Source organism: Ochotona princeps, chromosome 25 (genome assembly GCF_030435755.1).
Source record: "Ochotona princeps isolate mOchPri1 chromosome 25, mOchPri1.hap1, whole genome shotgun sequence".
Taxonomy (NCBI): Eukaryota; Metazoa; Chordata; class Mammalia; order Lagomorpha; family Ochotonidae; genus Ochotona; species Ochotona princeps.
The window spans coordinates 15,982,203-16,008,047 of NC_080856.1; the positions used below are offsets into that span (position 1 = coordinate 15,982,203).

Below are 25,845 nucleotides of genomic sequence, written 5' to 3' on the forward strand. Positions count from 1 at the left end.
CCTAGTGGCTAAGGTCCTCGGCTTGATCCCATATGGCTGCTGGTTCTAATCCCAGCAGCTCCACTTCCTCTCTCTCTCTCCTCCTCTCAGTATATCTGACTTTGTAATAAAAATGAAAAAATAAATCTTTAAAAAAAAAGTTTGTAAATGACTATCGTATCGTACTGATAAAATAAATAGCATGCTACAAAAACCCATACTAGTACAGGCAGATAAATATATTGTTACAATAAACTTTTCAAAATTGATGTCCGAGAAACATTTCTCAGACATATTTATTTTGGAGAGTTTCAACAGCAAACAGTAGAACAGCTGGATACCAGAATTTCAATGTAATCTAGCTTTGCTGTAATATTCAAAAAGGCTGGTTTTTAGAAATCAACCTCACAAAAACCAGAGTTGATACATTTTTTAAACATCTTCACAGTTGTGTTAGAACATGTAAACTAAATGAGATTTTTGATGTTGTTCTTGCCAATCTATTTCACCTCATAATGTTTATTGCAAAGGATTTTCAGTTGTACTGTATATTGTGCACTCTTACTTTTAAGAATATTGGACCTAGTCCAGTAGCCTAGCGGCAAACGTCCTCACCTTGAAAGCGCCAAGATCCCATATGGGTGCCGGCTCTAATCCCGGCAGCCCTGCTTTCTATCCAGCTCCCTGCCTGTAGCCTGGGAGAGCAGTCGAGGACGGCTCAAAGCCTTGGGACCCTGCAACGAGAGACCCAGAAGAGGCTCTGGGATCCTGGCTTCTGATTGGCTGCCTGGGGAGTGAAACAGCAGATGCAAGGTCTTTCTCTCTCTCTCCTCCTCTCTGTATATCTGATTGTGCAAATAAAAATAAGCAAATCTTTAAAAAAAAAAAGAAGAAGAAGAAAATAAAAAAATCTTCCCAAACCCTGTAAAGATCTATGCCAAGCGATAGCGATTGATTTGGGGATAGTTAGGAAGTTTATTATTTTTCCATGAGTGGCTCAGGCACATTTTTCACTTTTCTGACTTCCTGAACCTTTGTAGCTAAACTTATAAAGCATTAAATTACTTTGATTGTAATTGGTTGATTATGCGCACTGTGGCCTTTGGGGTTCATACATTTTTCGCCTGGATGCCATTCATCTTTTCTGAAGGCTACTTGAACGATATATCAGCTCTCATCTTGACCTTGTGACCTTGGACTGCTTTTATTTAATAGGATAAGTCGATTGCGTTTGGGTTAAAAAAAATTAAATCGTTACTTAGCTGCTGGACAGCCAGTCCTTGGGAATGATGTATTACCCTCCTCAATCGACTTAAATTTGTTTCTGAGTGATGAAAGCCATTGACATGGTTGTCAAAGCAAGAGTAATGGGTGTCACAGGTGTTCCTTCCTTAGAAATGCGTTATTTCTGACATGATGACGCGGTTCATGCATAATCTTCTTTCGGTCCTTGCGAGGTCCATATTCAGCAGGAAGAGAAATGTTGTGGTCGTTTTCTATAAGTTAAGCTGATAAACAAAGATGACTCCATCCCCCCACCAGGGAACCATGCCTATGCAGATCATACACATAGGTGAAGGTACTTCCAAAATGTCATGGGAAATGGAATTCAAAATATAGTTTGGTGTAAAAAATACCTCCAAGATTCATGCAATGTGTTTGTTTCACACTGAAACTTAACACTGAGCTTAACAGACAAGCTCATGCTTTTTTTTTTTAAAAGATTTATTTCTTTTTGTTGGAAAGGTAGATCAGGTTTACAAAGAAAAGGAGAGAGAGGAAGAAAGATCTTCCATCCATTGGTTCAATCCTGAAGCCTGTATCAGGTACTTGCCCTGGGTCTCTCACGCAAGTGCGGGATCCCATGGTCCTGGGGCATCCTTTAGTTCCATGTCCAGGAAGTTCCCTTACACGCTCTTGTCAGAATTTTTTTCCCTGGGTTGTATTGGTCGTACAATTGTCAAAACTTGGGCCCGGGGTAGTAGCTTAGTGGCTAAAGTCCTCACCTTGAATGTGCCAGGATACCGTATGGGCACCGGTTCATATCCCAGCTGATCCAGTTCCCACCCACTTCCATGCCTGTAGCTTGGGAAAACAGTCAAGGCCGGCCAAAGTCTTGGGACCCTGCACCTGCCTGGGAGACCCAGAAGAGGCTCCTGGCTCCTGGCTTCAGATCAGCTCAGCTTCGGCCATTGCAGCCAATTTGGGAGTGAACCGGTAGACATTCTCTCTATCTCTCCTTCTCTGTGTAAATCAGACTTTCCAATTAAAAAAAAAAACTAAATTGGAAAAAACTTGTCAAAATTAGTCCCCACACCCCACATTCATTTGCCTTCTTTTTAGAAATCTAAAAGGCAGGTGTTCTCAGATTCAAAGCCCAGACTCCTATTAACCTTAACAGTTAACATCTGAAAAGCAGGTGTTTGCTTCAGCCGTTAAATCGCCACTTGGAACACCCACCTGCATCTCAAGTCGGAATGTCTAGGTTTGAATCCCAGCTCTGCTTTTAGTTGCCACTTGCTGGACACCCTGGGAGATGGTGTCTCGGGTGCTTGAGTCCCTGGCACCCACACAGGATACCTGCATTGAGTTTCTGGCTTTTGTCTGACCTAGTCCCAGCTTGCTGTGGGCATTTGGTGAGCGAACCAACAGGTGAGAAAACTTTTTCTCATCTTCTTTTCCTCTGTCATTCAAATAAGATAAAAAGAAGTTAAAATTAAAATCAACAAAACCTATGCTCAAAAGCAACTTCTTCCAAACCCTGTCTGATAGCCTTTCATGCCCACCGTTTTTGTGAAATATTGAGACATGAAATAAAACTGAGACATGATAGAGAAGCCTGGAAATGTCAGTGTGGGAAGAGTGGCCGGAAGCCTTGGCCTTGCCCACTGACAGCGGAGCAGGTTTCTCCATGTGCCTGCTTCCTGTGGTGTTTTAAAGGACTTGTTTGTTTTGCTTTCTGCATTCGAAAGGTAGACAGACAGATGAAAAGCCCTGGAGGGCTGATTCACTGCCCACAGCAGCCGTGACTGGGCAAGGCTGATACCAGAAGCTCATCACTCCATCCGGGTCTCCCGCATGAGTATAACAGGGATGCAAGGACTTGAGGCAGCGGCACAGCACTCTAGGGTGTGTCTTGCTTCCTGTACTTTGAGCCTGAGATCATTTCTTGGCCTTCTCCATGGTCTTTCACCTGACCACTCTTTCGTACACCTTCCTCTTCCTTGAATCTCAGCGGCACCCCCTGCCCAAGTTTCTCCTTGTCTCTCTGGAGACACACGGGTTGTGGAAAATGCCTAACCTTTAATTTTGTACCAGAGTGATTTTGTCTTGTAGCTGCACTGCCTGTCAGCTGTATGACTAGGATCATGTATTTAACCCGTCTATGCTCTTGTTTCTGTGTTAAGGACGCTGGTCTCACAGAATCCACACATCACCTGCTATATTATGTACTGGGTATGAAACATACTAGTAACTCATTAAATGTTGGTTTTCTTCTTTTCTCTAGGTAAAAGTTAAAGCAATTTTATTGACATAGCTGTAACTGCTGTGGTCCCCAGCAGTTGACTGTAGAGTGAGTTGCTCCACAGCAGTGCCGTGCAGGGAGGGATGCCAGACAGCTGGGGTGATGATGCCCCTCAAGGGTTTGGTCTAGCCAGCTACAGCACTATTTAAGTCTCTGTTGACTTTACCATAGACAGCTGCTTGTTTTAGAAGAGGCTTTAAGAAGGAAGGAACAGGCTGCTCTTCTGAGTGGCGTCTGGCTTGCCAGACATTATTTGGAGAATATCCAGGGTCCCAAGAATGCGCACATTATGCTTTGCTTGTGAGTTACCCCCCTAGAGATCCTTCTAGTGGAGATGTTGATATTGCAAGGCAAAGGCTTTGGTCTCAAGTCCCAGAGCAGGACTCCGAGGCTATGATAGCCTTCCTTTCCTGAGAGGGGTGAGTTGGAATTGCCTAGATGCCAAGTTCTCTTTCAGTCAGGGGTGGCTCATGGAGCAGGCAGGGGTCAGCCCTGGAGGTCAAGAGTCACATACATTGGTTACAGAGACACTTGCTGAGCAGTCTGCCTTTCCAATTTCTAAGCTCCTTTGTTTACCCGCAGTACTGATAAATTGCCTTTTCTCTTGACTTGAACCTTCTGTGGGCCAACATTGTTCTCAGGTTCAAAGTGCAGACTCCTAAGCTGGTTGGCAGTTCAGGGCAATCAGATTCCTTGTTTGCCATCACCAGTCACTATGCCTGTAACTTCGCTGCTCTGCTAGTGGGCCCGCATTGCTCACAGGCTAGTACATTTCCCTGGCTGCCATATTTTGCCCAGAAAGCCCTTCCCATCCATGTTTGAGTTCAACTTGATTGTTATCTCCTATGGAGAGCCATCCTTGATGCTCCCTTACAGAATTGGCTGTTCCTTAGGAGGCTTGCAATACTCTGTAGCCGTTGTGTTTCAGCATGACTGGTGGCACATCTGGTTGTTTTTCTCATCAGCACATGTATCGAAGCCCTGATGATAAGAAGGATGTTGGGTTTTTATTGCATTATTTTTTGCCTTGTTTGTAGTTGTCCAGATACATATTTGTATTTGATAGGAATATATTAAATCATCAATATATTTGTTGAATAATATTGTTACCATAGACAAAACTTCAAAATGGAGATTTTTACATATTCCTGATGTGTTTTTTTTTAATGGAAACTAATGGCAAGAAAAGAAATACTTCATTTCTGTGACATTGGTTTCTATTTAATGAAGAGTCACTAACTTTCACAGCACTAATATTGTGCCTTGATAAAATATTGGTTGCAATGAGAATCTATTGAGTCATTTCACAATGCCATTAAAATCGAGTTTTTTCAGCTTCATATAGAAAGTATTTTCTGTCATAGTCACACGTGCACACTAAAGCAGCTCAGATTAAGACGTGGCTTTATATTTTCATTATTAAAATAATCTTGTGGTTCATGGCCATCCTAAAAGTTGGTAGAGCCCAGAGTTCCTGAATTGGCAGTTTGTTTGCTTCTCTGAAAGGTTTTTCAGAGGCTGATAGTATGATTTCTGTTTCCAAAAATCTGAAGTCCAAAAAGGCACAAATGCTCCCTTGGGAAGCCCAGAGTGCCATTGAGTGAGTCCTCTGAAAACCGAAACTGAATGTGCCCAGCTGTGCTTGTCCTACTCCCCACCCTGGCCGCCTCTTCTGGCAACTTCTCAGATGGAGTTTGCTTAAGACAAGCAGGGGAGAGCTAGGGTTTGTGGAGCTGTGGGGTCATTCACACAGCTGAGCCTTTGCCATAGGCCAGTGGAACTTTCCTGTTGCGTCTCAGCTAGTCACATCCTTTGTTCATGACCTTCACTGAAAATGTGGGACCTTGCAAACTCAGTTGAAGTGTAGTCTGTTCATAATAATAATAAGAAGAATAATAATAAGATTGTGGCAAGAGAGTATTTTACCCCTGTATGTATGTGTGTCGATAGGTAGATAGGCAGATATAGATATCATAAAAGTTCCTCTGGTTATCGATTCCCTTAAACTGAAAATAGGAAACAGAAATGACATCTTAGGCTTGAATCCATTGATCACCAGAATTCTAGTCACCTCCCTGCTGAAACTTCTTAAATACTACATATTTATTTATTTGAAAGGGGAGAGAGAGAGAGAGCAATCATGAGTAGAATTCTGTTTTACCCAGATACACCTAGAACAGCTGGGGTTGGCTTAGGCTGAATGGCACAACTGGAAACATAATCTGGTTCTTGCAGATAGGTGACAGGTCTCAAATACCTGAGCCATTACCTGCAGTTCCCCCAGCCCCCAGATCTGCATTAGCAGAAAATGGGAGTTAGAAGCAGAGCCAGGATTTGAACCCAGGCACTCTTATGTGGGATTCAGGCTTCCCAACTGACAGCTTAAACACCAGGCCCGAGACCCACCCCATGCTGTCAATTTTGATTGAAGCCAGCGGAAATGTGTTTTGGCAAATCTATTCATAATTTGTCTTTCCTTGCAGAGCTCTCTCTGTAATTGTGTTGCCCATCAGGGAGTCGGTTGGAGTTACTGTATTGACAATGTGCTGTGACTGATGACTACCAACGTCTTGTTAACATTTCCCCCCACTCTTCAACCCACAGAGTAATGCTAAGAAGAGCTTTTCTGGCTTAGAGAATTAAAAGGAAGAAGAACACCTTCTGTGGATAAGGCGCTCTTTAGAGGTAAGTGTCTTCTTAAAACACTGAACTTCGTAATCATTAAAGAAGGGAGTTATGTCATAAAGTGATTATGTAACATTATTGTCCTATTTAGTTCCTTTCAATCTGGAGAATATGACTAAAGATAGGCAGTAGGAATAAATATGGAAAAAGATTAATCATAGTGCTTGTCAAAGAAGTTGGGTCAAATTTATAGTGAAGAAAATCAGCCCTTCCTGTCCTTTCATAGTGCAGTGGTAAGATTTTTGTTTCACTAAATCATGACTCACCCAGGCCAAAAAACAGCAGAGTAAAAGTACTGCCAGTAAAACATTTGTTTCTTCAGGAACTACAGATGAGACATTCTGAGGAATCGTTTGTAAGCGGAGAATTTTCTTTTGAGTCTATCATATATATCAAAGATCTGAGTACATTCCATCCTTATGTGATATTTCTTGTCTCACAATGGAGTCCAAATAATAAAACGTCGGTTCTCAAAGTGGAAACTCGTTGCCTTCTGCTCTGTGGATTCCTTTCCCACCCTTTGCTTCCTACCCCCACAGCCCACCCATTCCTGTTTGTACCAGTCAGAATCAGGGAGCTCTAGAACGGGTCCGGCCAGATGACCATGCCTCTCAAAGGCCATCTGTTATGAACTTGATGAAAAATATCTTCAATGGAGATCTGGAACACAGTTCAGAGAACTGTATCTCAACCAAATAATGGCTTTGTAAGGAATATGAAAGCAGGATTTGTTCAGACTTTTAGTCAACCTCCTGGGTTTCAGAAAAGCAAAGAAGATTCTATGCAAGATTCTGAAGTAGTCACATCTTTCTAGTGTGTTCTCCTATTAAGTTGGTCCATTGAGATGTTGTTTTAATTAGCAGGAAATGATTCATGCCACAGCTGAACTCACTTCCACTGTGCTGTGCCTTGGCTGATTTCTTCCTCTGACTCGCTGTTCTGGTGTTTCAGAGTGTCTCCAAGCCCTTCCTCAGCAGCATGGGAACACAGAATGTTGCTGTGGCAGTCAGATACGGAGCACACAATTTGTCCTACCTGACGAGTCCCTGAGAGTGAAGATTTGAAAAGACTAGCAGATTTAAGCTAGGTGTTTACAACTAATACCAGAAGAATCTTAATCTTGCATGAAAGACTCTTCATAGAAAGCTGATTTGACTAAATGAAAATGACATTAACGTTTTAATGTACCCATTCTTCCTGTAAGCATCCACATTTTCATCAAAGAATGAACACCTGCAAGGTACAGCAGCAATATCATTGTAAACCCTGTTCTTTCTGGGAGGGGTATGAAAAATGTATGTGGGGCTTGGCATGGTGGCCTAGTGGCTAAAGACCTTGCTTTGCCTTGCAAACACTGGGATCCCATATGGGCACACATCTATGTCCCAGCTGCCCCACTTCCTTTCCAGCTCTCTGCTTGTGGCCTGGGAAGGTAGTCGAGAATGGCTCAAGGTCCCTGGCTTTGGACCAGCTCAGCTCAGGCCATTGTGTCCATTTGGGGAGTTTATTAGCAGACGAAAGGTCTTTCTGTCTCTATCTCCTTCTCTCTGTAAATCTACCTCTCCAATAAAAATAAATTAATCTTTAAAAAATATGTCAATCACGGGCCTGACACAGTGGCCTAGCAGTTAAAATCCTCACCTTGAACGTGCCAGGATTCCATATGGGCACCGGTTCTAATCCTGGTGACCCTGTTTCCCATCCAGCTCCCTGCTGGTAGCTAAGAAAGCAGTTGAGGACAACCCAAAGCCTTGGAACCCTACAGTTGCCTGTGTGGGAGACCCAGAAAAGGCTCAGGGCTCCTGGCTTCGGATGGGCTCAGCTCTGGCCGTTGCAGCTGCTTGGGGACTGAATCAGCAGATGGAAGAAGGTCTTCGTTCTGTATCTCCTTCTCTTTCTAAATCTACCTTTCCAATAAAAATGAGCAAATCTTTTAAAAAATGTGCCAATCACAATGGCTAGAAACTAGGGATTTGTAAGAATGGTGTGAAGTAGAATGGCTTACCAATGTTGGCAGTAAGCTGTGTCAAATTCTGTAGATAATGCAGAGCAGGAGCTAGCTGATTTTTCAGGGTTTCTCCTGCACAGAAGACATTGGTAAGGCAGAGAATGGAGCTTGTGCCGGAACACACCACTGAAGGTGGCAGCCACGGTCTCTTCAGTCCACAAAACACTGCTGGTTTAAAACCTCTGTCTTCAAAAGCAGCAAATGAAAAGGTTCCCTTCTCTCTTTTTCAATACGTACTTCTTATTGGTCTTTTAGATTAGCCATTTGTGAAATCACAATCAGGAATCTTCAGCTAACACAACGACTAAAATATCTCACTTTATCTTTATGAATGGCTTCCCAGGAGAAGAACTCAATATCAAGTGCCTTCTCCACATCTTTCCTTTGCCTCACAGAGACTTGCTGTGGTTTCCTGAAATTCTAAAGCATGCTTGTATCCAGCGTGTCCCCAGGCAACTTAAGAGTATAGCCTGACATTAGATTAAGAGGTTTTTGGGGGTTCTTTCATTTTTTTTGTCACTACTTACAGCTTTCAGAAGACTTTGCCAGGATCACGAGTGTAGGGTGGTCTCTGCGAAAGGTGCGCATGGTCAGAATCATGGCTTGTGGTTTGCCTAGCTCTGCTTCCACCCACATTCTTCCTGTGGCAAGCATGTCTGCTGGTATCAGTGTCCTGGGTATAAGCTGTGTTCCTATTGGTCATGCACTTTTTCCCTGGAAAATCTGCCTTCTCCTGGACTTGCAAACTTGAGCTGAGGATTCCTTAATGTGAAACACAATGGCCAATATGGGATCCCGGTACGTGCAAGGCGAGGACTTTAGCCACTAGGCCATTACACTGGGCCCTGTACTACATGTCTCAAAAAACAGTGGTGCATACATCTTAGGAGTATGCTCATTATCTTTTGAAGAGATAATAAAACTGACAAAAGTAGAAAGATTTTATCTTATAATTAAGTAGATTTGTAAGTGTGAACTATATTATAAAACCCAAACAAGCTTATAAATTTAATTCCACTTAATAGTAAAAAAGGCTTATCAAAATTCTGTTCCTACAGGATTATTTAAAAAAAAGATTTGGTTATTTTTATTGGAAAAACAGATTTACAAAGGTAAGAAGATACAGAAAGTTCTTCTATCCTCTGGTTCACTCCCCAAATGGCTACAATGCCTGGAGCTGAGCTGATCCTGAACCAGGAGACAGAAGCTTTTTCTGGTTTTCCCATGTGGTAAAGGGTCCTAAGACTCTGGGCTGTCCTCTGTGGCTTTCTCAGGCCACAATCGGAGCTGGATGGGAAGGAGAGCAGCCAGGACATGAATCGGTACCCGTATGGGATCCGGTGCATGCAAGGTGAGGATTTAGCCACTAGGCTATCGTGCCAGGCCCACACAGGATTGTTTTAAAGCTAAGAGGTTTCATTTCATGTTACCTGATCCCGATCAGATCCAGAGGCATGCTACCTCCACGGGAAGAATATTCACACCATGCAGCTAGTGGTAGAGAGCTCACGGTTCTCCAGTAGTTTCCTGGAGAAGGAGCAGTCCTATGATTGGCAAAAATCAAGACAGCACTCTCAATGATTCGGTCATCATTTGGAAGACCAGCATGATCTTCCCTTGAAGTAACTTGCTCCCACATCTTTCTGATATATCAAAGGCTTTCTGATATATCAAGCTCCAGATTTCAGCTAAGCCACTTCTTGGGAAATGGGCATACATGGACAGTTCAATTTTCTTTGTGTGGCAAATGCCATAGCATGACTCCATACTCCCAAGGCGTCAGCTGGAGGCCTATGAGGGCTTGGCATGCAGTGCGTGCTAGAGGGAGGTTGGGTTATAATACATTTCTGCTACTTAGCTCTTGGTTGTGATGGCATTCAGGATTGAGATGACTTCACTGGTCATCTCGTCTCTCTATGAAGCCCTCTCTGCTCCTTGCATCCTATCTTTAGTATTATGGGATGTGATCACATTCTTCTGTCAGGCGGCTGCCTCAGGCAGGGCTCCTAGTCGGAAGAAGGAATCCTTCAACTTTGATGTGCCCCTCCTCCCCTTCCATGGCAGCATGGTGGGGAGAAAAGCCTGCTTTGGGGTTTGAAGGAGAAAACTGCCGAAGTCTCTCCAATGTGGGAACTGTGTAGCAACTTTAGAATTTATACAGCTGGGGGTGGATGCAGTCACCTCTGTAAGTGGTTCTTTGCAGGTGTTTTCTGGAATACATTTATTTTCCCTGCTGCACTGTTTTCCTCCATCTTCCAGAAAGTCAGAGGCAGACAGAGAGAAGGAGAGAGAGAGAGAAGGAGAGAGGGGGGGCGCCTTTTATGTTCGGTTTCACTCCCCAAATGCCCGCAGTAGCCAGGTCTTGACCAAGTTGAAAACAGTCATCTGGAAGTCCAATCTGGTCTGCCATGTGTGTGGCAGGGAACTGAGCTCGTCAGCCATAATCTTTTACCTCCCATCCCTACCTCCAGGCATATGAGCAGAGAAGTGGATTGGAAGCAGAGTAGTCAGAAATCCAGCCACTGCTCCAGCATGGGATGTGTCTTAACTTCCAGTAACGTAGTGCGTGGCCCGCTGCTGCACACTTGGCTTGCAAGAAGGCCAGATGCATGAGCAGCAACTTGAACTTGAGGTTCCTTAAAATCACCGGAACAGGGCTGCCAGACAGAGAGGGTGGCCTGTGGCCCTTATTGCCAGCAAGTTCCACTACTGTGGAAAGAACTCTCCCCCCAGAGAGGAAGGAAACATATTCCCGATGACGATTATCAATGACATTGCTTAGTCATTGACAGTTGTGTTCTTTCTGCCCAACATTCTCATCAGCAGAACCAGTGCAGCCTATGGGGTGGGGCCTGAGAGCAGGCTGGTTGGAAGGGCCGAAGCACAGCAGGACCCCCGTGGATCCTTGTGAGGCCTAGCCGCACATGTTCTGTGAACGCAGAGTGGGTGTCTGGGCTCTGGGGGCAGGACAGGGCACAGCGAACAGCGGGTTTGATCATATCCCAGCTTTCCGGCGTCTGGACATTTCATCCCTGGCTGCGTTTGGAGAAAGTGGGATGCTGACAGGAGGGATATATCTAGGGAACAAGCCAGGAGGAAAATGAGGACCGGGCCCCTGCTGCTCACGCAGCGTGTTATTGTCACAATTGACTGCATACACAGAGAGAGGCCTGTATTTTTAATTTTTTTTTTTTTGCTTTGCTTTGTTTTGTTTGATTTCGCCTTTCACGGCAACATTCGTCTTGTAAAGCGCAGGGAAAGAAATCTCTTGGACGGATTCAAGTTTTCATATTTGCAGAAGGCATTTCTATGGCTTTTGTCAAACTTAGCTGGTCTGTAAAGACCCTTTGTTTCTGGCAGACTGTTGCAGAAAGCAAGTCCATAAAGTACCATAAATACAGGAGAGAATGATTTCTATTGAAAAGAGTGGAGTAAGAATATGGTGCATGCAGCCAGTTCTGAAAAGGGTTTTGTTTCTGGCAGCACGGTGGAAATTCGCATTCAGCTTGCTGCCCTGTGTTCTTGAGCATGCTACAGTTAGACAATAGGGCGTGCCAGTCGACAAGCAGCGTTGATTAATGCATTCCTTGAATGTGTTGATTAATGTGTTCCTAGGCGCCTCTGTGAGGCTCGCTGCACCTGAGGTGTGCAGCCGCCTCCCTCAGATGGGCCCATTTGCCCTTGGAGCTTCTGTGTGTCGGTGTCATGTCAGAGTGTTCATAAGGGAAACCACGAATCAGGTCCATCTTTTACAGAAACCGTCTCCTCTCACAAAGCGTTGTGTCGTGTCATTGGGGCAGAACCCTGGGAAGCATGCGGTTCTTGTAAGCGCGGGTGACAGCCTTTCCACCTCTGCTACATTGGCCCTGATTTCTACTCACTGTTTTTTCACGATTTTTCTAAAGAGAAGATGCTGAAGACTTACCTGCTGGGATGACACAGTAAGAGATGAGCAAATGGACCGCCCCTCAGACCCTGGCTGAGCTTGGCGTCTCAGTTGGGAGCCCGCTCTTCCCAGGCCCTGGATCCGTCAGCCCAGTCAGGAAAGGCCCCCCTGTGCTCCGCTTCCTTTAGACTGTCGCTTCTCTGTCACTTCTCTGGCTGTATCCTGAAATTGCATCAAGATATCTTTTTTTTTTTTTTTCCTGAATTATCAGTGACAATTGAGTGCTTCCAAAAAGGATCATCTCCGTGTGGTTCTGCTCAACTAATAGTTTGGAAAAGATGAGTGGGAGTTTCGTTTGGTATGTTTTAGTTATGGGAGATGCTGTTGTTCTGCTGTCGGGCTGAACTCTTTCTGACTGTTTTATGCTCAGCAAGACAACAAAGACAGGCAAGACAGTGTGTTCCTCGGTGTTGAGGGAAGGTGCCCTTTAACTGTGGTCCAGTGACTGTGGGGGACAGTGCTATGCCTCAAGGCTCCAGCCCCAGCCTTCAGCAGAGGAGGACACTGCTGCCATCCAGAACACCACTCTTAACATCAAGGAAGGTACAAGTTCATCCTAAACAAAAGGAGTTTTTAATGTAATAATTACTGTGAGAAGCTATTAAAGAAATGGGTGATTTATCTCATTTAAATCTTGGCGTGATCTTAAGGGTGAAGAGATGCTATTTGGATATTTCTAACAATTAGAGTTCTAAGATGATTTTTTTTTTGAATAAGCATTTTAAATTTAAAAAAAATTTTGTTTGGGCCTGGTGTGGTAGCCTAGTGGCTAAAGTCTTAGTCTGGCTGTTGTGGCCACTTGGGGAGTGAATCAGTGGACAGATCTTCCTCTCTGTCTCTCCTCCTCTGTCTATATCTGATTTTCCAATAAAATAAATACCTCTTTAAAATTTTTTATTTGTTTGAAATGCAGAGAGGTAGAGTTGGATAGATCAGAAAAGCTACTGTTAATTTTGAGCGGTCCTTAAGAAGAGAAAGTTTTTCTGCGGTGACTGTGTTGTGGTCACTATTCTGCTTCTGATCTAGCTGCCCACTAAGGTACCTGGGAAAGCAAGCAATGGATGTTGGCCCAAATCCTGGGGCTCCTACCACCATGTACAAGACATGGGTGGAATTCCAGCCTGAAGGCTGGCCCACGCAAGGTTATTGCAATCACAGGATCAAAGGTTATTTCCCTTAACTGAGAGCCAAATGCAACTTCTGCAACATACTCTGTTGGATAACCATTTACTGAGTGGTGGCACCACTGCCCATAATCCCATAATTAGACCCTGAATCTCAGTATTAATGGACAATAAGTTAAAGTTTATCCTGAAGTAGTTTGAATTGTATTAATTAAGTAAAATACCATTCTAGGATCCATAATCATTGGAACTTGTACTATGGCCATCTTCATTAATAAGCATTATTGATTGTGTCATGTACAGGAACTATGAAAATGCAGAAGGCCCAGGTATAACTGTTGCCTTTCCCCAGCTCACACCCCTTTGATAGGTATGTGTAGATTGACTGCTGTTCTTCTCAAGTGTGCATTAAGTATGTTCATTTTAAAAAGCATGGAAGGACCACTATGCAACAGTGTGGAAAGTCACTTTCTGGGATACCACTGTCCCATGTCAGACTGCGAGTTCAAATATCAGCTGTTCTGCTTTCGATACAGCTTCATTCTAACATGTCTGGAAAGGCAGTGAAATGTGGCCCAAGTACTTGGGACACCTAGGTGGAATTCTTGACTCCTGGCTTTAGTGTGCCCAACTGCTGGCTCTTGCAGTCGTTAGGGGAATGAACTTGGGAATGGAAGGCCCCCTTCTCTCTCCCTTCCACTTTCTCCTTCTCTCTTTCATTCTTCCTTTCAAATAAATAAATATTTAAAAATATACTAAAATTGAAAAGTATGGAGTAGTAATATTGGATGATAAATTTGTTCTGTGGGTTCAAAGAGGTTGACCAATATATACTAGGAAACTGACCAGGATTGATGACTGGTTGGACTTGAACTAACCATGAAGGAAGAATGGTTCTAAGAGTAGTTCAGTATAAATTATAGTGGAAAAAATGACAGTTTTGAACACAGAGGAAAATATCGTGGTATTTGCATGGAAAGAGAGAATCAAAGTGAAGCACTCAGAAGTGGTTAAAATAACTTTAGTGAAGTGTTCATTACTTCTTACTTTTCTTTGTAAATGAATAAACATTTATTCATTTTATCATAGTAATTACAGTATGGTTCAAGTTAGCCCAAAAGATACCCAAATAATGTATGTGTGTTACATTTATGTTATGTGCATTTGTGTATGTCAAGGTATGATGGTGATATCAAACAGGTATCCCAAATTCCATGTGGTATCGGGAGAATTTTTGAGAAAGCTCATTGACCATGAGTAGATATCGTCCGTGCAGAGGTGGAGAGGAGTGTGTTGGGCTGTGGCAGAGTGGAGGCCAAGGAGATGTGACTTGCAGCCATGCGATGGGTTCACACTGAGGGCTTCGTTTGGCTGAACGTGAGACATTGCAATGCTGTGAACACAGACTGGGGAGCTGGTTTGAATCCAGGAGTTAGAGATAAGCGATTTTTGAGCATGGAGTCACCTGACGAGATCTGAGTTTCGATTGGATGTCAAGTAAATAATTTCATGCTAGGAGCCGTTAGGAAGCTGGAGATGATCCGAGATGGGATGCTGAGCCACGGTCCTCAAGAGAGGGCTAAAAAGGAACCTGTGGGCAGTGTCTTAGAGTGGACCTGTGAGCTCGTTAAGGAAGCCTTAGGTGCAGAAAGGCCTAACATCTGGCTTGGGCCAGTTGGGCAGCATTCTACTGATCAAGACTAGAAAATGCAGCAGCAGGCTGCTTTTGGGAGGAAGATGGAGACTTCCTGTTGCGGATAGTTGACTTCAAAATGCCTAACTGTGATTTTGTTGCATTGACTTTGAATTGCACCAATTACAAAAACCGCTCTACTTGAGTAGAAAGGGGAGCAGTGTGTCCAACATCATTTTGGGAAGGCTACTTGGGCATTCGTATTTAGAAAAATTTAATGACAGAACATGAAGGAGGAGGAAAGCAGTTTGGAAAGCATTGCTTCACCAGGTATGTTTGAACCTAGATCAGGATCCCAGGGAGTGGCTGGGGGAAGGGTGGTGAGAGACGCCTGAGTGGGGCAAGCTACACCTGGGCGGTGAGGGCTCCTCGCCTTCCGCTGTGTCAGTTAGATGGAGCTAGAGCTTCTGTCCTATAATTCTGTGATGGTGAAATCAGTGGCAACACCTCTGATTCCTGCAGCCCAGAGAACTGGGTCCGCGGTCAATCCACAGTGTATGCTAAGAATTGATACACTTAGATGAAGAAGCAGGGTGTGGTTTCCCAGGCCCCCCCCTCCCCCGTGAAGAGAATGAGTGGCATCAGTCATTTCCCAGAAAAGAACTGGCTGTGAAATCCGAAAGGTCAAAAACTTATTAACTGGAGGTCTGACAGTGTACACAATTCAGACCGAAATGGTTTCCTCAAACAGTGATCTGATTAAAGACAATTTTGCCAAGAGCAAAAGTGAAGGCAAACAGTACATAGCATTCCTGAGGGTCACTGGAAAGACGTCTTTGAAGCAACTTCCCGGACAATGTGTCCTTAGAACCACGCAGACAAATCTGAGTCAGATTTACAAGGAAAGAGCCACAACTGCTTTTGTTGTTTTTGTGGAGGTTCCTTTGTCCTGTGGTCGCCATTCGGAAAGAGTGATCAGTCAGACACATGCCCACAATCGAGGTGGCATTTCCATGAAGTATTTCTGCCTTAATAATTCTTTCAGATTTACTAAGATGAAAGGCAGCTTAACCCTGGGGCCTGTAGGAAGATGAATTGCAAGCCTCAGAAATATTGGCCTACAGCAACGTGTTGGCTGCAGAGGGAATTCATATGTACTTAGGAATAAATCCAGCCATAAATAATGCAGAAGATCACAGTTTTAATGGTCCAGATGATCATTTGTATCCACGTATTTGTTTTGAACTCCTTATATATTTCTTAATCAAAATTCACACCACCATTCATTCATTTTCAATCCATCAAATGCAGAAAAAAGCCATATTTTCCCCCAAACAGGGAAATTATAGGATTTACCTTCTACCTTCTATGTGCACAAGATAAACTTTAAAATTTTTTGATCTAATAATATACTGCTTTTCTTCATCCCAGAGGTATGGGGTCAGACACTAGAAGGTCCCGTGATTCATGCCTACAGGCCCCCACCTGCTTCCTTTTGCAGCTTATGCCAACTGGGCTTTCTTGCTTCTGCTGGTATCCCAGGAACCTAGTCCCAATTCTCCACTAGTTTCTATTGTTCTGCAAGTCATACAGGTGATCTGTGTAGGCCCTGGCTCCCATTTTCTGGAAAAACAATGTAAAACATAATTTCTTTATAGCTGATATGGACGAAAGCCTGAGGGTGTGGGGAGCAGTGTTGTGATACAGCCAGGTAAGCAGCCTCTTAGGATGCTCAGATCCCATGTTGGAGTGTGGGTTCAGGAGTGAACCTGCCACTGAGGGAAGATTTCTCTCTCTTTCACTCTGCCTTTCAACTAGATGAAAATAAATCAATACACACTGAAACATCCTGAGAGTTTGTTTTCCCTACTTTACTTGGCATTGTTTTGAATGTGGCTGGCATTACCACACACTTCGGCATCTGCACTTAAATTGAGTTTACCATCTGTCATTAACTGGCTTCTTGATAAAAGGAACAGAAAATGTTTGTCGGAATGCTTAATAGCACTGTTTTTAAATTGTTCCAGTTACATGTAATCCATTGAAGGTGATGTTAGGCAGATCATTACAATTTAAGTTCATTTTCTTATCAAAATTTCCTTTCTTTTCTTGACATTGCATAGTTGTTCCTTGTATATTTTTTACATAAAGATTTTCTTAAAGGGCAGAGTTACAGAGAGAGAGAGGAAGAGGGGGTCTTCCATCTGCCAGCTCACTCTCCAAGTGGTTACAGGAACTGTAACGGGGACCCAAGCACTTGGACCATGTTCTGCTGCTTTCCCGGGTGCATTAGCAGGAAACTGGATCAGAAATGGATCAGCCTGGACTTGAACTGGCACCCACATTGGAATGCCATCATTGCACACAGTGGCTTAAGCCACTATACCATACACCTCTGCCTTCTATACTTCATTTTAACTGAATTTCTTGCCCTTATACAATATAAAGAATCTTGTGCCGCTTCATTGTTAAGTTTTTTTTTAAGGTTTTTGTTTATTTATTTTTAACCTGGAGAAGTCAGAGAGAAAGAGAGATATCTTCCATCCACTGGTTAACTCCCTAAATGCCCTAACTGGTTATAGTGATGCTGGACCAGTCTGAAGTGGGGATCCAGGCGTTTCCTCGGGGTGCAGGGGCCTAAGGCCTTGGGCCATACTCCACTGCTTTCTTAGGTCATTAGGAGGGAGCTGGATCAGAAGCAGAGCAGTTGGGACTTGAACTACTACGCATATAGGATGTTGGCACCACAGGCTGAGGATTAGCAAGCTACACCACTGCACTGACCCTGATTTTCAATTCTTTTGAAGAATTATTTTCATCGAAATTTATGATGTAGTGAAATCTAATTCTGCAAAAATGCATTCTCTGTGAGTAAAATTTATTTCCAGAATAAAATGTAAAACAAGATTATTTCTCTTTTTAAAAAAAGCTTTTCTGTTACTGAATTGATCACTTTTAAACTTTGATCAAAAGTCTTGCAATTTAGGGCACACTGTTATGGTGTGGAGAGTTAAGCTGCTGCTTGCCTAGCTGGCATCCCATATTAGAGTGTTGTTTTGTGTCCAGATGCTCCACTTTTCATCCAGTTTCTTGCTAATGCTCCTGGAAAACTGCTGATGATGGCCCTGGTGCTTGGGCCCTCGCCACTCAAGGCGGAGGCTGGGGTGTAGTTCCTGGCTCCTGGCTCCAGCCTGGCCCTCCCGGCTGTTGCAGTCATTTGGGGAGTGAACCAGTGCCTGCAAGATCTTTCCCTCTGTTTCTGTCTGTCTTCCTCTCTCATGTTGCTCTGCTTTTCAAAGTAAACAAATCTTTTACCAAAAGATTTAAGTGAAATGATCTTGAACTTTAAACATTTTGCTGCCCTCAAGTTAGCACAAAAATTTCAATCTTACAATAAATTAGAAAATACAATGAAGGGATTCTAGATTACATAAAGCCAAATCTGATACACATCTTGCCTGCCCTGTTTGTAACTGGCAAACCTTGCCTCCTGGTCTGTGTGTCTCAGCCCCACTATCTACCTTGTCTGACATTCTTCCTTGCTGACTCTCTTTTGATTTACTCATTGCAGTGTCACCCCTGATTTCATGCAAGATGGCCAGTTATTTCCTGGAGGTTATCTCGACTTACCCAGGAAGGCATTTGTCTTATGCCTCTGTTTTGGTGGCACACACATGACATGATGACCTTTTCAGAAAACAGCATCTGGTATCCTCTTGTATTGTATTGCGTGAAGACAGATAGGCTTAATTTCATATAATATATTTTAAGTTCTTCTAAATGGTGATGCCTCTTCTTCAATATTTAATAAGTTAAAATTAACACAGTATTACAATAACAATGAATCATCAAAATACGCCCAAAGCAGTATTTTTTTTTAAATATATGACCATGACAGATGTCAACAGAAGACTGCGGAAGGGCTACATTTGAACTTAGGCAGTAAGATGTGGCTCTTCCCGCTGATGTCTGGTTCTGAACACAGTATGTGCAACTGTGAGAATAGTGAGGCATACCATGTGCTGGTTAGCACCTGAGCACTTCTGTGTCTCATCTCACGTTACCCTCACAGTAGCCTGTTGGCATCCTCATTACATAGGTGAAGGATCTGAGGGATTCCGTGGTTAGCCTTTGGACACGGAGCTAGAAAACCCACAGAACGGGATTCGGACCCTTGCAATCTGATTCAAGGCCCGTGTGTTCCCCCATTGCAGCTCTGCTTGGGCAGGAGATGTGCCCACCAGAATGCTTAATTAGTTTCTACAAGAAGCAATTGGCCTTCGGAGACCTAGTGCTTGTGTCCTGTGTACATGACAAATAAGGTCTCCTATGGGAGTCAGAGCTATTACTCTGCTGCCCATACACATTGAATCATAAATCTAAGGACTGTCAAGGTTGTTACATCTCTGAGGTCGTGTACTTCATGTGCAATAAATGGGTGCTACAGAAAGAGAACCAAAAATTGGGGCCAAACAAGGTAACATGGTTAGGAATGTTTGTCTGCTCTGAGGTGGTGTTACAGGAGTGGGAGACATTCTTACCCTTGTGCTACTGATTCTGTCTTAAAACTATGTGTGTGTTGAGGGGGTTGTATCTATATCATTTATTTTTATAGATGTGTTTTTTATTTAAATAGGATCATTAGGGGAAAAACATGGCTTTGTGATATGAATCTTATTGAAATGTACATTTTCTTTTATTAATAATCTCTTAATTATTCAGTATTTTATTCTGGACATTAACTGCTTTCTCTTTGTTCTGATTCAGTTTGGGCTGAGCCAGAGCTCTTACCTTGAACTCAGCCCTTGTTCCATACTCCTAATTCTCTTCTCTCTATACCAGCCTCCTTGAACAAGCCAGGGATTGACCCAGCACAGGCTCTGGCAGTGTAGTTCCCTGTGTCGAGAGTTTTCTTCCTCCAAGCCTTCCTGTGACTCATGGCCTCTTCTTCAGTCTCAAATGTCATTGTTGTTTGTTTATGATTAATTATTAAGTTTCCAGTATCCAGCCCTATTGGAGAAATGTTAACAGTGTGTTATCTGTGTCTTCCCAGTATGTAGATACACTGATTGACATTAAAAATGACAACATCAAAGATCACTTTCTGATGAACTTTTTCCTAACCTGTGGCTTGCATGTATGTGTGCACCATACACACATGCATGCACACACACACACAGCTTGGGATTCCTGGATCCTCTATCTTTGCACAATACCACCAAATAATCTATTTAATTTGCTGCTTGTTTTGGTGTCTCTCTCCTCCAACTAAAGGTAAGATCCATGAGGAAAGGATCTGCTGTTTGCTCTGCTTATTGTTGTTGACCAGTACCAAGAATGGTCCCGTCCATGAATGATGACTTAATGAAAGTTCACAGTTTATTCGTCTGACAATAACATTAGCTAAATAAATTCTGCCTTCATTTTATGTAATACTCTCACTTCCCAAGGTTTGGAAACAGTATTCTATGGGAACTAAGTTTACTCACAAACTCTGCTAGCAGGAGGAAAGGTACTGTGGCTTTCCATTGTTAAAATGCGGAGGTGGCATTGGAAAACAATCAAAAGAAATGTTCCTCTCATTTTTTTTGGAGCCAATGAACAAGTCTAGCATTTGTTTTGTGGAGAACAAATGCTCTTCGGAAGGAACAGAAGCTGTTCCCAAGCCTCTGAAGTATGTCACTCTCGCAGGAGGAGCAAATGTCCCAGTGACAAACACAGGCTTTGTTGGGTTGAAAGCCAATCCTAGGTTTACAAAGGTATTTGGCTTGTGACTCATTTCTGGTGCTTGTACAGAGAAAGCTCTTCATTGGCACAGCCACATATATTTTTAAGTAAAAAAAATATCATTGTCTTCAAATAGATTAGATTTTCTGAATTAAAAGAGGGCATTGCTGAGGATATAAATAACATTAAAGATTCTATCAAAGTCATGGTGATTTCTATAATGGTAGAGGGAAGCATAGACTATTTGAAGAGAGATGTTATCATTATTTGTGCCTTACAGGGTTTTTCCCCATTAATTCGTTCGATCTGCTGGTTATAAAGACACGAGACACCTCGTGAATCGAAACAATGTTCTTAATGGCCTCCCAGTTATGGGATCTGTGTCTTGTGCCAACAGGTTTCCTACTAATGCGGTAGGACTCTTCACGAACCCTCAAGATCTGCCTGTCTTCATGTTGTGATTTCAGATGCTGCACCCCTACTGCACACACACGGTCCTCCTTCCAGAGAACACAACACAACCCACTGACTAATGCCTGAACTTCTCCTTGAAACTGAACCTCTGTTCCTATGTTCTGTACCCAACGGGCTGCTACTGCTCTAGTCACGTAGCACATACAGAACTAGCACCCCAGAGTTTCCCCTGTGCTGCCCGGTATGCCAGAGTCTTTGTGCTTCGATCCCTGCTGAAACAAAACCTGAGTTATCATCCGTGTGTCATGCGTTAGTGGCTCAAGTGGAAGAAGCAGGCTAGCATCTGTGCAAAAAAAAAGAGAAAGAAAAGAAAGGCACCCAACTGAGAAGTACCAAGAAACTTCTCTTAGCTTCCCAGTCTTGCAGAGACTCAACCTTTGCCCGTACTTGTGGGGCTAAAAAGATGTGAGTGGCTTGAACATGTGTGGTTCCCTGAATAGCTATTGTATTGTCTGTATCCTTTTGGAGACCTTGAGGTGTGTGCAAGAGCATTATACAGAAGTGTGCTCTCCATCTGTAAACACACCAGATGAGGACTAACCTTTGCTTCTCCCAGATGACTCCGGAAGCTTTGTGCGAGCTCAAGTGCACTCCTTCTGCAGGTGCTGCTGAGCGCTCTTTAGACACAGCCGCATGCTGGATCTCAGAGTGTAAACCAGAGAAGCCCAGAGCCTCCTCTAACTTCACCTCTCCCACTGAGGCGCTATTCCTTCACTGACCAAAGCCACTTTGGTGGTTGTCACAAAGGCTGTTCTCCAGCTATGGAGATTTAGTGTTCTCAGCATAGTCGGACAACGTGAATCCTAGCTTTGTCAGTAACAAGGAAGGGGGATGCTGCAGTGTGAATGTTGTGTTCCCTCCAACGTTTTTATGCTGAAATGCCTTCACCAATGTGGTGCAGTGAAAAGGTAGGGGCCTGAGGCTAGCATTGCGGCATGAGTTAAGTGCCATCTGCGATTTTGACATCCCGCATGGGTGCTGGTTTGTGTTGCTGTTACTCTAGCTGTCTGCTAATTTGCTTGACCGAGCAATAGAGGCTGGCCCAAGTGCTTGGGCGCCTGCCGTTCACTTGGGTTGAGTTCCAGGTTCCTGGCCTTGGCCTGCTCCAGGCCTGTGTGCCATATCCTGTAGGGATATGGGAAGTGAACAAGTAAAGGGAAGATCTATCGCTCTGCCTGTCAAATCTTTTTTTTTTTAAGTTAATCTTTTAGAAATAAACAGAAATAAATTGAATCACAAATGGCATAGAATTCTTTTAGGGTCAAAAACAAAGTAAAATCAGCAAATTTAAAGAGGACCAAGAAAAAAATTAACATTCCAGGCCCGGCATTATAGTCTAATGGCTAAAGTCCTTGCCTTGCACACCCCGGGATCCCATATGGGTGCCAGTTTGTGTCCTGGCTGCTCCACTTCTCATCCAACTCCCTGCCTGTGGCCTGGGAAAGTGGTCGGTCTAAAGCCTTGGTACTTGCACCTGCATGGGAGACCCAGAAGAAGCTCCTGGTTCTGGCCTTCAGATTGACTCAGCTCTGGCCATTGCAGCCACTTGGGGGAATGAATTAGCAGATGAGAGATCTTTCTCTGTAAACCTTTTCTAAAATAAAGGGAAATTTAAAAAAATTTTTATTTGGCAGTCTGGCAATCACTGAATCCGTTTCTCTCCCACCCTTAACCCCCATTGTAATTAGTAGTTCTGCCCCACATTATATGTGTCCTAATTGTGCCCCTTTTGGGCCATAGACAAAAAGTTTCTTATGTATGGTGATGCAAATGTGGACTTCAGGGATACTAATGTGATAATGAGCCAGAAGTTAATGAAGAGGAAATCCAGCCAGAATGAGGCAGACCAGTTGGCACCAGAGATGCCTGTGGGGCCGGAAGTGCAAACCAAGCACGCCCAAAAAAGACAGGAGAGGGACTGCTGTCGGGACTGGCTAAGAATGGACTTGACTTCATGCTGAACCGTAACACTAGTACAAGTCCCTCTCCTTTCTCTAAGCAAAGAAAGTTTGAGAGAAAGCACTCATTTACCCTCACAGCTTGATTGATCAATGTGTTTATTTACTCTAGGTTCAGATGCATTCCTTTTATTACTTAAATAGATGACAACACACCTCTGTTAAGTAAGGCCAGTATCTACCACTTTGCATTGCTTTGCCCAAAGGGCTGTCACATAGATGTTTCTAAGGCAAGATTCAGACTTGGAAAATGGAAGTAACCCTTTGAGGTTTATCAAGGAAATGCATTGGAAGTCAGAACTGCAGAAGACAGAAACAGGGGTGCTGAAGCAGCAAAATGATAGAAGATGCAATGCTCAGAGCAGAAAAGCTGACACACCGGGGCTGGAACCCACAGATGTGAAGAGTGCTGGTCCTTTTAAGCTGTAGGGGTCCAGCATTAGGGCAGCCCCCTATTCCTATAGCAACTGCCATCCATCGCCTCAATTCTTAAATATCATGACCAGGAGTATTCTGTCTACCTCCAAAAAAGCAAAACCAAATGGGAAGACAACTAGAAAGAAGTGTAGGAAATGGGTGTTGCAAACTCCTAGCCTTAGATATACAACGTAGTGAGGGACAGGCGTGTGGCTGGAAGACAGTGGGAGAATGACTGACACACACATCTTCATGGAAAAGGCACTGGATTTAAAATCAGAAAGTCTCTATTCGGGGCAGTTCTGTTAGCATGTGCTCTCCGACAGGTCACTTCAGCTCTCAGAGAAAAGAATAATGGAGATGTGTCACAGTTTTGTTGGGAGCCACCAGTGAGAGGAATACATATGGACAACATTTAGAAATGGTGAAAATCTGTACAAATATTAGTTAACTTCACAGGGTCTGTTGGTAATTATTGGAGCCACTCCTGGTGAGATAAGGGCTTTTTGTTAAACTAGAGATTTCTGCGAGGTCCACTCTTCACTGCCTGCACTTAGTTCTTCTCCTTTGTGACCCAGGAAAACAGTACTGAATTAGGGAAGACGTGAGCTCAGGGTTGCTTGTCAATTTAGCAGATTTTAGATTATTTTTTAACAATTCTCTTTTGATGGGTCACATCCAAAGATAAGCAGCTGAGCCCTCTTAGCAGCAGGAAGGAAGGGCAGCTAGCCTTGGGTTACACAAATGAACTTATTAAGGGGATTTATAAAGCCATCTAGTTAATCAGAAGGGAGGAGAGTGAAAGAGCCTTTCTTAGCCAAGCCACGATCGCCTGCTGGACAATTAGAAGAACAGTTTTCATTATACCGTTGTCGTCCTCAGTTGGGGTCAGGCCCACGAGCTAGGATACAGCTGGTGGGTGGATGCGGTAAGGCTGTTAATTAATCACACGGGGTGGGAACAGTGGCAGAGGCCTTCACTCCCTGTGTGATTCTGCATGGCCCCTGTTCCACTGCATTGACCCCCCCTTTCTCAAATTGACCTCTTGTTAGATTTCTGAGGATTGTTGCATGTTAGGTCCTCATTTGCAAGTTATCAGTGGAATAACTTGTAAATGATGTTTAGTACACCACTGATGTGGGCCTGCACTGGATGAAGATCAGATTTAATTTCTTTTTTATAGTTTAGAGTGAAGTGCTGGCTCAACCAGTGGAGGATATATGCTAGAGTTAGATATTGAATTTGAAGATTTCAGCCATTTTACACTAGTTAGAACTATGGCTACTTTTTCCCCCAGTGCTTTCTCTGTATTGTATTCTTTCTTTACCCTAACTTTCAGAATCAACCTGTCTAGTAAGGACTGAGAAGATAAATAGCTTGTGTAAATTTGAAATTATTAAGTGATAGCTAGTCCCTTTAAAAGACTGTATTTTTTTTAAAGTTTTACTATTTATGTATTTGAAATACACACAGAGAGAGAAATTTCCATGTGCTACTTCATTCTCAAATGCCTGAAATAGCCAGGTCTGAGCCAGGCCAAAGCTGGGAGCCCAGAATTCCATCCAGGTCTCCGATGTGGGTGGCAGGAACTCAAATATTTGACCTATTCCCTGCTGCCTCCCAGGGTGCGCATCAGCAGGAAGCTGGAGTGTAGAGTGGAGCTGGGACTGAAAGTCAGCAAGTTGTTGCTGAATGAACCATCAAGCCACAAGGGGCTAAGACTGTATAAGCCTTTTGAGATGTTTTCCAATGTTGACATTATTTCCATTATTTAATTTATTGAGAATTGGCATCTTTAAACAGTGTCTTCACAAGTAAAGAAACCTATTACATAAGAAGACTCAATTGGGCATCTTGGATGTGTGTTTTACAGTTTATCAAAAGGGCCCCTACAACATTCCATCTCTACATAGTCACAATACCAGGTCTGAACACAACCTGGCCTGGGTTGTGACTCTGTTATTCTGAATCCAGGGACAACACAGTACTTTTGTACTAGTTAGTACCATTTTATTATTAAACAGTTGGGGTTTCATAGAAATATTTGAGTTTTGGGCTCCAACAAAAATCATATGAGCTGGCAACATGAGGTCATTGTTTCCCTGGCCTCAGTCAACTGCAGCTGAATAGCAGCTACCCTTTAAGCAGGACCACTGGGTCCCTGTCAATACTAGGCAAATACATTCTTTAGTTTTAAATGCTTGAGTTTGAGACCACTAATTTGAAATAAAAACTATCTCAATTTCTATCCAATCTTCTTTTTGCAACATTACTTTTTTCTTTTTCCAGAAAAATGTGATCATTTATCTCATAGAGTTTTTTTTAAATGTTGTAGTTTTAAAATTATAGCCATTGATCAGAGTTGTGG

At 43.2% G+C, this 25,845-nt stretch overlaps 1 protein-coding gene across 2 annotated transcripts in view; it reads left to right on the top strand.

Moving 5' to 3' along the window:
• The window catches only part of NRCAM (neuronal cell adhesion molecule), a 229,535-nt gene that overhangs the window by 108,043 nt on the left and 95,647 nt on the right, over window positions 1-25,845 (top strand). For both annotated transcript variants that reach the window (XM_058681470.1, XM_058681471.1), the window contains exon 3: window positions 6,110-6,190. The gene's annotated coding sequence lies outside the window, so the exon portion shown is untranslated. The remainder of the gene's footprint in view (window positions 1-6,109; window positions 6,191-25,845) is intronic.